The sequence below is a fragment of the Gymnogyps californianus genome, chromosome 1 (assembly GCF_018139145.2).
Source record: "Gymnogyps californianus isolate 813 chromosome 1, ASM1813914v2, whole genome shotgun sequence".
Classification (NCBI taxonomy): Eukaryota; Metazoa; Chordata; class Aves; order Accipitriformes; family Cathartidae; genus Gymnogyps; species Gymnogyps californianus.
Window position 1 is genome coordinate 217,764,033 of NC_059471.1, and position 11,701 is coordinate 217,775,733.

An 11,701-nucleotide genomic window follows, 5' to 3' on the forward strand; every position below is an offset into this window, starting at 1 on the left:
CATCACACTGGCACTTTTGTTCTTGGAGGTGATTGCAGAGAGTTAATCAACGGGGCTCCTGTGATCCGGGTGCGTTAATTCTCATGCAGCAGCTCCATGGGCAGCGGGGTGGCTGCTGCAGCCATCAGCCGCCGCCTGCTAAGCCCCTTCTTGCAGCTCCCCAGTGGTGTTCAGCCACGTAGACCAGCACCTCTGCTAAGAAATGGGCCTCTAAGTCAGGTTTTAGCCATTTGCTGCTCAGTTTGGTTTTCCCCTTCCCCTAGCTTGGAGAGGAGCCACGGTGCTTACTCACTAAATGCTGCTTCTTCAACGATGCTGCGAGGAGGTAGCGATGATGCCCAGCATTACTCTCGCTCTTGTCTCTGTCCCTTGGCCATCGCAGCGAGGCAGGAGCAGAGTTTTGCAGCGCAGGTCGCAAAGATGCTGGCGGCGGCACGCAGGGCTTCACACATGCAAAGCATGTGCCCCGCTGAGCTGCCTTCCTCACTCCTAAGAGCCCACTGTAGCGGGTAAGGTAGACCACACCGCCCCGATTTATTTTAAGAACTACCAACTGTTTGCAGCTGCAACAGCTCATCCGCCTGCCTGCCACAGCGACCATCGGCACCGGTGTCATCTTGTGAGAGGGAGGGATCTGAAATACCTTTGATGATCCAGGCCAACGTGACGTGAAGGAGTTTTTTCAGCTAACTATGTTTCATGCTTCATGTATTCAATCAGATTAAAAAGCACCTCCTAGGCACTTAGTACATAAGAATGTTTTATTTAAAAAGCTATTTCAAACTTCCGGCTGTACATCTAGATAAACTCCAAATTCCCTGCAAAGGCAGCCTGGAATAATTCGTAAGTGAAAACTGATCCAGCAAGAAATAAATCATTTGCCATTTACTAATAAAATTAAATCCTGTTTTGAGTGTAATTATACCTCTGAAACTGTCCGGTACTGCTTTTTGCTACTCTGGCACAAAGCCCTCTATGCGTTTTTTAAAGCAAGTACATACATCCTGATACAGTTGGTTTCTAATCAGCAGATTTCAATGGTTATACTAACCATGAAGAACTAACCTCATTCAGAAACAATAGCAACACAAACCAAGAGATCGTATATCATGATTTTCACAAGGAGCCATGACTGAAATCACTGGTGTTCACCAAACCTCCTTAGTCTTGAGAGACTTGTGTCTACCCTCTGATTACAACAGCCAGAAATGGTCTGGTTTTGATAGCTCCTGAGATGGCCTGAATTAGAGGAGCTGCCAACCTCCAGTTGAGGGGAGGACTAGAGGACAACCTCTAACAGAGGAGAGACGGCCAGTCTTGGCTTGGTGCTGTCCTGCCTGCGTTCCTCCTCTATCTGGACCAACGCTGGCTGGTACCTGGAAGCCACATCCCATGCAAAGATGTCCACTTCCCAGCCAGGCCTGACTCGCACGGGCGCAGAGCTCGCTCGCAGCGTTTCCTGACAATGCTGGTTAAGAAACCACTTCCAGGTGAAATCTGAGATGGCAGGAGGTCTACACCAGCCGATTACAACTGCACTGGCTTCTGCGAGTGCAGCTTACAACCAAAAGCACATGGGAAAGCCCCTGTCTCCCATCACTCGGCTGCACTACGTACCAACAAGCAAGACCCAGACGTTCTCCTGGTCTTCCCTCCATGGGGAAGAAAGAAAGAGGATGCTCATGTCCTCCCTAGCAGGCGGTTTCAGACTCCTGATAGCAGAGACCTAGCTCCTTCCGTGATGCCCACCTATCATGTTGCATTGGTGTCTCTCACTGGTTAAGTATTATTTGTTAATTCGCCTTCAGGATAAATTTGATACCGTTCTTGTATAACATTGTGCCTAGAGGGAATTACCACTGCAGGTTTGATAAGGAAACAACGCTATTCTCCACGGACAAGATTGATTAATATCTTAATTATTACCACAACTCATTTAAAATGCATATTTAAATCCAAAAATCCTCTTTTTCCATGGCCATGGAAAAAGTCTTCCCTCGCTCATGGAGAAAATTTGCTGGCCTACACCTGAATCCAATAAAAAATGGCTTTTTTCTGGTTAAGCTTGTGTCACTCTGAAAGCTGTGCAAGGTTTGAGATGGGACTGACTTTTCCGGGACTTGAGACATTGCCTCCTGTCAGCAGCAACACCTGATACCCTGCACAAAGGCAAGATAAGACACGCTAGTTTACACCTCTCCTATCAGGACTGAAGCGAACATCTTATTTCATGCTGGCTCACAGCAGCACGTGGATGGTTGCCGCATGTCGGCAGAGACGCGGTAACTCAAGCACCAAGAGGAACTACAGAAACTAGCTCTCGTTCCACAGCGTCCTCCTGTGGCATAATATTAGTATAAGGATCCTTTTAATTAGGATGCAAAAAAATTCCCTATGCTACCGGTCTCAGTATGAAAAGACCTAAAATAAAATTGATTCTACAAAACAAAACCAAAACCAAAACCCCTTCTATTAATGTGCTCTTTTTATCAGCATCTCACATAAAAGACCAAACACATCACACTGCAGGAAAAACTTCACAGACAGAAAGTCTAGAAAACAAACAAAGAGGATTTTACGCATACTTTTTAGGCATAAACACTCCTATTTGCTGCTGAAAGCCACCATTTGGCGATGTGATAGGACATTCATTTCATGACGTATGATGCAATTTGCAACGGGTCCTTTTTGCAGCTTAACTTCACGTATTTAGCACCAAACGCCGGCAGGAAACTATGGGCTGAACGTAAGGATGAGGTGGTTTCTACTTGAAGACTCTTCTCAGGCTTCGGCATGAAGGCGATGGCGAGCATGGGGAGGACTTCACCGCAGCGCTCCAGCCAGCTGCACAAGGCGAGCTGGAGCAGATGCCTGGTCTCGCTCCTGCCCAGGCCAGCAGGAAGCAGAAGCAGCACATCGGAGAGAACATGAAACTCTCCAGGAAAAAAAACAAACACCACTTTTAAATTACCCCAGCAGCCGAACAGGGCTGGACTGGCTGCCAAAGCAGTTTCTCTTCAGTTGCTTGCCTCAGCCAGAGCAATGGTAGCTCACAGGGAAAGCACAGCATGCACATGCAGAAGGACTCCACTTTTTTTTCAAATTTCAAGCAATTCACGTAAGTTAAAAAATAATAAGAAAAAGTACTACAGTGGACTCAGTCCTCCCCATGAAGACACCAAGAAAAAGGTTAGCACACGTTCAGCGTTCGGAAACCCATGGGAAGGGCATACCACCACATCCTGGCCCATGTCAGCCAGTGAGTGTAATCCAAAACTGGAAGTCAAACTACACTGTAAAATTGTAAACCACGGGATGGAATTCTCATTTCGCATTCCCGTGCTTCCCCCCAGGCTCTGCAGGTTTCACGTTAAGCATTTGGGGTGAGATACGCAGAGGTGACTCTCCCTTACCAGTATCCACCAGTAACACCTGGGGCAGAACCTCCTTCTTTAAAATTTTCTGCAGGATGTGCAGTCTGACATGAGTCTAGGAAACATAATGTGTGATAAATGGCATTCTCAAAGATAATACCTTGTCAACTTACACATTCTTTCATTTTATTTAAAGAACCACACAGAAATCCCAATTTCAAATTATTTTACTTTCTGGGCATAGCCCAGAAGTCATTTTAACAGTGTGAAGTGAGTTAGTCATCTCTAGTTGATACAGCTTTTTAATTAACATGCAAAGTGGCCTTTTAAGAATTACTAACCCAATAAGCGCAACTGCCGAGAGAGCTGCTATTTGCCGATTGCTGACAGCATTCTTGGCACCGCACAAAGGTGCAGTCCTCGCCCCAACAGGATTACTGCCGAAAACACAGAGCACAGCCCTAGCTGGCTGCATTAAGGTGCAAATGTTCCCAGTTTTAATCCTCTTTTATCGAGAGAAAGGATTAGTGGTTATGCTGGACTACCACAGAAAAACATAATGGAAGCGTGTTTTACCGAGGGATTCAAGCGAGAGGGTGGCGATGTGACGCACCACGGCCTCGTCTAGACCAAGACTCGGAGGTGTGAAGTATCACGTTAACCGTTAACGTCCAGCACGGACAAGGTCTGCTGTCTTCAGCCTTGGCTAGATGGATCACCTTAAGGACTTGGTCCTCACATCGCATTAATTCAACCAGATTAGCCTATGGCAAAGGCAGACGACACAGCCCTAACCGCATTTAATTATCTAACTTCCACCCTAAAATGGCAAGCCTGGCCCACCCCTCGTTGATGGTTCTGTTAATGACGCAGTCTTCAGGGAGATACTTAATACAGTATGGTTGATCCTAAACCCAGCATGAGTTACACCAGTACGACTGTAGCTGGTTTTAGGAGGGGTGGTGCTGCCTTAGCTGGATGAGGAAGGGTACAGGTATTCAACCTGTGTGTGCAGAAGGTCCCAGGCAATGGACTAAGCAGTGATGAGTTGTCCCAGACCACACACACACACAAAAAATATCTCTCTACTCTTGCAGTTTTATACTTCTACCCTTTCAATTCATTTGCCCTCTGATTCTGCAATACATACTGAAGCCCTCTATGTTGTAAGCAAACAAACAGATTAGGAACCCAGGCCATTCTGTCTTCCAAAAAAAAAAAAAAAATTAAATTCTGTAGGGAAAAATACACATTTGTTTTCAAGATCTTACTCTACCTAAGTTTGGGGTTTTTTTCCTACAGCTGTTCAAGAGGAGGGGTTGTGCACTCACAGGTCTGCAGGCAGCCTCTGATGTCAACTACCGTATCTGCATTCACACAGGGAAGAATTTGGGGATTCTCCTCCAGGCTCACGAAAATGGGTGTCTCCAGTCACCCTGCAGTGCCCTTTAGGGCATCTGAGGTGACAGAGTACAGCGAGGCTTGGTTCAGTGGCAGTAAAAAATGGGATACCTTCTCCCCTTAGCACCTGGAACTGGGAAAAAGGAAAGGACAGGTTCCCTCCCAACGGCGTCCTGTGGTTCAAGAATACGTCTGCTTGCCTGCCCCTCAAAAGACTGCAGATGAAGAAAAACTCCCCAGCAAAACCACTGGAAACTAATGAGCAAAGACCCTGAAAAGGGAAAGTGTCACCTCTGTTAACAAAGCACCAGGTACGCGAGAAAATCCAGTGCGTGTTACATTTGCAGCTGCATATTGTGCAGGATTAAGATTTGTGTTTTCTGGAAAAAAGTGCATCTACAGCCCAACTAGATCAAAGGGATTTGTCTGCGAGTTATTTAAGTCTTAAGTACCTGCATGCTGGATTTAAATGCTGGTTTAAACATTTTTCTCTCTAGCATTGACAAAGAGCCTGTTAAGCAAGCCACCGCGCTCTCCAAGCATCCTGCTTAGTACTCAACTGTCTTCCACACAGGCAAAACTGAACACTCAAGACTCAAGCCACTTGTTAAAAGATGAAGCGGGGTTATAACAATCACGCACACGAGTACATCTGCTAATACTCTTCTTACTAAGCACAGTTATTTCCTTCTGTCTTAGTTTGAGAAGGGGCATGGGTCAGAGTATGGCTTACAGAAGTACTACTCCACCAGAATCTCAAACTTCCCACGCACGTGGAGAACATCCAAGATTGAGCCATCACGATTTTCCAGCCCTGACCCACCTTAAGTCAGCGCTCAAGTGGGGCTTTTCCTGCTTTGAATACACAGCACAGTATGCAAATCCCTTGGGAATTCAAAGTTTTCAGAATTCCTGCAATGCACAACCATGTATTTGAAAATACACAATTGTACACTGAAAACGGACCACGAATTTTTATTTGCTGCTACATTTTGTACTTTAGATGTCTTTCACATTTCTTCACCACCACCTCCATCTACATATGCTTCTCATTATCAGGGTTTAAGTATTACAGCTATCACAAGAACATACACCATTTCCTTCTCAAGCAAGAGACCCAATTTACTGATTTACCTGCCAATTGCCATGAATACTCATGATGCAGAAATAATAAGCCTGAAAAAAAACCAACTTGCAACCCAAAGCAACTATGAGAAGAGCTTTGAATCAGCTAGCTCTTCCTAGGGAGGAAAGGGAGCAGCACTATTTGAAGTCCCTTCTTTTTCAAAAGGGAAACCAGGAGTTAAAGGATTTTCTTTGTGCCCAAGGAAGCGGCTGCAGAAGCAGCAGCAGGAGACTCTAATGGCTGATGCCAATAATAAACTTATGGGAGAAGAATTAATTTACACACCATTCCTCTATAGAGGATGTTGCAAGGTAAATAAAGCGTGGAGACTCCGGGGGTGTAGTCTTGCAAGTATTTTTGACCCAGACTATGGGGAAGTTTTCCAAGCCTCGAAGTCATCCCCATTTGATTACTTTAATTAGATGGTTATGTAATAAACAGTGGGAGGGACTCAGTTTCTTTTGGATTGCGTTTCTTGATCACACTGGTTACAAGCAAGAAGCATGCTCTATAAATGAAAATATACTTTCATGTTTTTCTGCTTATGTATTTGAAGTCAGATGAATTTTGTAACAGTACTGAAAAAGTTGAGTTACCCTCCAAGTCGCTATCAGTCTGCAGCATCTGAGCAATCCATTTATTATTTATAGGCAATACAGACAACACACAGAGCAAACAGATAAAATAATTCACATATCTGCCTTACACACAGCCTCACAGAGGCAGAAAGTAATCAACAGCCAACAAAAATAATGTGAGCGAGGAAGCAGAGGCTCAGAGCCCAGCACCAAGAGCAGAATGCACCTCACCATGCTCCGTACTGAGGAGACACCTGCTTTCATCCTCCACCACAAAAACAGGCTCTGTTACCCACTGAAAGCAGTATGGTCTCTAAGAAAGGATGAAAAACAGGAAGAAAAGGAGACAGTGGACTTCTCAATCCTATAGAGCCAATGCTTGGATGGAATACACCTTTCATCATAAGCATCCTAAGAGTCTTTGTACAGCTACATCTTTCTTACAGGAGGGAAAAAAAACCCCCATGGTATTTCATTGACATCAAAACGTCAATGCGCATCAGGATGCCTATCACTCTCCTACGAGCTCCACCAAATATAGCCTCCACCTCCCCATTTTCTATCTGTCAATAGAAGGAACTCCTTCTCGGAGTTTGGCAGGCGACTCATCCACAACAAAACCAGGCCAGCCTTAGACAGAAGTCCTTCCCATAAAGCTAAACACATCAGGCGATCTCCGAAACAAAGTGGGCACACAGCCTTGATTACTTGGCCATCCTCTCACAGCTCCCCTCTTACTAACACTCCTGGTGAGAACACAAGGTCTGCTCCTAAACTGTACTATTCCCAAAAGGATAATGGGCTCTGAGGTTTCCTAGCGAGTGGTGCCATTGCACAGGGAGGAATGACTCCAGCCAACGTTCCCAACGGGCCTGTCTGACTGGCAACTGGTTCAACCCCACCAGTTTTTGGGACAAAGCAAAAGCAACAGGGCCGGAATCAGCAAAACACCGCAACTATTGAACCTTGTTGCAACTGCTGCAGTGGATACAGAATAGACCTGAATTCTCCCCAAAGCAGGATGGTGCCTGGATAGTCCAGGTTTAGCCTGGACAGCTGAGAGGTTCCTGCCGCCCACGGTACAAAGCCCTGGCAGCCTGCACGACTCTGGACCTTAAAACGTTTCTCCACACTCCACTGCTAATGGTACAGCCTTGACGCTGGAAAGCAGCGAGAGTTTCTGGTGGAAGCTTAAGTTTCAGGTGGAAGAAAAGAGAAGATGCTAGTAATGTTCAGCATTTTATGGTTTGCAATACTTGAAAAACAGGGGGTTTGCTACGATATATTTACCTGGTTTAGATTCACACACAAAACAAGCTGATGAAGAGATTCACAATAGCCGACACACAAATTCACTCACTAAAGCAAGTGACAAACAGATCGGGCCAGGGGCGTGTATCTGCATTCAACAGTGCAAATGTGAGAAACTATTAAACCAATCCTCTAACAAACAACTGCATTCAAAACCATAAGAGGATGGATTACCTTTAAACACAGACAAACATTGCCCCAGCACCGAGAGACCATGCTAGAGACTAGGTGCCACCTGACTCCTTCAAATGGAGGGTCTTCAGTGGTTCGTGAGACTTTCAGCAGGACGAGCCTTACTGAAGATCCGGAAGAGTAAGATAACCAGCAACAGAGCTCTGAATCTGGTGTGAAAACTAAACTGGGGTGAGTGGAAACTTTTATCTTTAATTTTGATTTACAACCGGCTGTAGCCAGTCCTAATTTTAGACAAACATGCTTGACAAATGGCTATGTATCAAAGAGCTAATGAAGTCCATCAGAGGAGAGCCACATGAGTCACAACAAGTATCTGCTTCAAGTGCCACCTCAGCACCATTTTCCATCTTTCTACTACAGTAACTACTACATAGTAAAAGTAAGATCCCCACCATGCAGCCTAAGTTATTTAAAAAGACGAAGGGGTGTATTTTAAAATCATTTTATTAAATAACTCAAGCACTGGGTAATCAGTAATACAAAAACCCTGTATTTTTTTCCTCTGGATCCACTTCAGAAGCAGCATAAGAAAGATAAAGTCCGAGGCTAAATTTTACAGTACCTCTTGCACTGAAAATCATCAACACAAGCTGATTTCTACTGACAGCACGCAATGTTCTTATGTATAAAAGTCTGTATTAAATTTTCTTGGTAAAAGGGATACAGGGGCACAGCTGAGTAACTGCACTCGGCTTCCTTCCTAGAGTATACTTTTCCAGATCAGAGGAGGGTAAGGCAAAAAAATAATAATTCCCAAAGGCTTCAAGAGACTGAGAAGCTGCACGAAAATCTCCCTCAGTTGGTAAATGAAGAGCAGGTGGAAGCAGTAATGGAAATATTCCCAGAGCATGTACACGCACATGGCAGCAGAAGTTTGACACGATGTAGCCTAGAAGCGAGATTTACAATAAAGGCAGCCCCAGTGCTCCCAGCCTGGGCTCCTGCAGTCATTTGTGGTTCTTTATTTTCACTTACGAGGCTGAAATCTTCCAGGCTTGAGCTTGCCAGAAGTAAAACTGGCTGGTTTAAGTCTAAGAAAAGATGATTCAGGCTCCTGAGCAACAGAAAAATTATGAAATTCCAACATTTGAAGTAGTCCTCAAGCCAAAATACCTGCAGTCTGAAAGTTGACATCCGTGCAGCCAAGCAGTCATAGGGCTTTTGTCCAGGAAAGTTGAGACAATTAATCGAAGGGCGTAATTACAGCGCATAAAACCCCTGCGTGGCCAACCTTACTCAGAAGCAATGTGGCCTTCGCTCACCGTAGCTTAATCCTCTATGAAGAAGTTTATGCCACACATTTTCCCGATGGAGCTATAGAGAAGGGCAACCTCCGACCGACACGGCACACACTAAGGACTCTCGCTGGTATAGCTGTTTTTTGCCAGGAAGGCTTATTTACTTCTGGGGTCAGGGTATTTGTTGTTCTAGCACACCGGGCAGCACAGTTGGGATGGCACGGTCCACATCCACAACATCAGCTTGCGTCAGGATAACTTACATGCTCGTTACACAGAGCACGGCCAGGCCAAGTTACCTCCCAAGGAGCATCCGTGCAGCACAGCAGGTACGAAGTGAAACGCCGCGAGTTAATGGGGTCCACAGAAAGATTTGGATTCAACAGAAAGGCAGTGCTTTCACTGCTCCACGCCAAAAATCATATTGCCTACACAGACGCGAACACTGGCTCTATCCAGGCTGCCAGCGAGCGACGCTTTACAAGACCCGTGCTTCATTCCACCTATATAACGTGAACGTACATCAGGCCACACACTTCGTAAAGCGCAGATGCTATTGCAGTACGTGAAATTGTAAGAACTGCACAAAACACGTACTGGACGACGCAGAGGGTTCCCCGGCTTGCTGTATTTATGGCCTGTGCGTAAGAGCCCATGTCTCGTTCATCATAAAGCCTGTACATAAATGACGTGAGACTTCTGAAAAACAACTGCGATACAATAAAATACAATAAAAAACAACTGTGACGCTATAAAATAGTAAACACACGTAGAAAATTACATGAGCATATAAGATTATTTAATTAAATGCTACACTATAACATTTATCCACGATGAACAAGATTAAAATCCTGAAAAAAGTGTTACTATGATCCTGACCTTTCCAAAGTTACCATCATCATATACTTCCTCTTTCACCCTCAATGAAAAAAAATTGTTGCTCCCACTTTTACCATAGGCATGAAAATCTAAATTAAAAAGATGAACAATTTCTCTCTCATCTATTTCCCCAACATTAGGGCATTAAAAGTTCAATATAACGGGTTTTAAAAACGAGCAACTGTGACGCAGATGAACCAGAAGACAAGGTAATGCTACTGCTAAAGTAAGGATGAACACAAGTTGCCATGATGTCACAAACGAAACTCTGAAAAATAACAACTGCACACAGCCACCACAACACTGAAAATACTCTCACCATGTCCAGGATATGGGTCTAAAACCGTGCCTGGACAGCAGCAAGGCTAACGCATTAGAGACAAAAACCAGAACAGCAATGCCCTTCCTAAGATAAAAATCCTGAATTCTGGAAGTAATGAAGATGGTTCCAGTGGAGGAGAAAAAAAAAAATAAAGCAGAGATCCAAATCTTGAAGAGGCGCACAGAAAACATCTCCCCACGCTATGAAAATTATCTGTAGCTGCAAGAAAGCTAAGACTTAGTAACCTCACACGTATGAAGACTTTTGAGCCAAATACTTCTGCTCTGTAATTATTATTTACACTAACAAGGTCCTGAGCACCTCAGTCATGAACCAGGTCTCTCCTGAGCCAGATGTTGTATAACCCGAGAACAAAGAGACACGACTTATACCCCCTTTTGGGCATATTAGAAGGAGGGAAAAAAAAAAATTTGCTTGCGTGATTAACAGCATTTAAATTCGCTGCCCTCCCAGCAGCAGCCCCGCTCCCCAACTCATATACAAAAGGGCAGCGCCGGCCCAGGACGCTGCCACAAGGCATCCATCTGCAGTCGGAAAAATAAAAACGGGAAAAAAAAAAATAATAAAAGGAGGAAAAAAAAGGGGGAAAGGGAGGGATAAAAGGAGGAAAGAAAATAAAAGGAAAAAGGGAGAAGAAAAGCCCCGCAAATGGCTGCAGCCGCGACCCAACTTCCCTCCCCGGAGCGGGACGGGCTCACACCGGGGCCGGAGCAACCTGCTCCCGCAGCCTGCAACACCCGGCTCGGCCAGACGCGTGGGCCCGGGGCCGGCCCGCACCCGCACCCGCCCTCCCCTTCCCTCCCTCCCTCCCGCCGCCGCCCCCGTCCCCGCCGCCGCCCCGCTGCCCCCCGGCGGGGGGCGCTCCGTTCCCCCCGGGCTCCCCCGGCCGCGGCCGGGAGAGGCCCCCCGCCGCCCCGCAGGCCCCGCAAGCCGCCGCCCCGCCGCCAGCCCCCGCCTCCCGGCGGCCGGGCGGGAGCGGCCCGCGGCCCGCCACGGGGCCGCGCTTCCCCCCCCCCCCCCTCCCGCCCGCCCCCGGCGGGGCCTAGCGCGGCCTAGGCGGCCCGCGGCGGCGCTGAGGGCAGGCGCGGGCGCCGGAGCCGGGGGTGCCTGGGCGGCCGGCGGGGGCCCCCGCGTTGCTGCGGCTGCGCCGGGCTGGAGGAGCTGGGAGATTGCGCGGTAGGACACTCACCTCAGAGCGGCTGCGCTGCGGCGGGCCTGCGCCGTGGAGCCTCTGCCGGGCGGCGGCCGGGGAGGGA

General features: G+C 46.7%; 1 protein-coding gene across 2 annotated transcripts in view; it reads right to left on the reverse strand.

The window, feature by feature from the left end:
* The window catches only part of NRF1 (nuclear respiratory factor 1), a 71,963-nt gene extending 60,262 nt beyond the window's left edge, over positions 1 to 11,701 (reverse strand). For both annotated transcript variants that reach the window (XM_050899855.1, XM_050899846.1), the window contains exon 1: positions 11,635 to 11,701. The gene's annotated coding sequence lies outside the window, so the exon portion shown is untranslated. The remainder of the gene's footprint in view (positions 1 to 11,634) is intronic.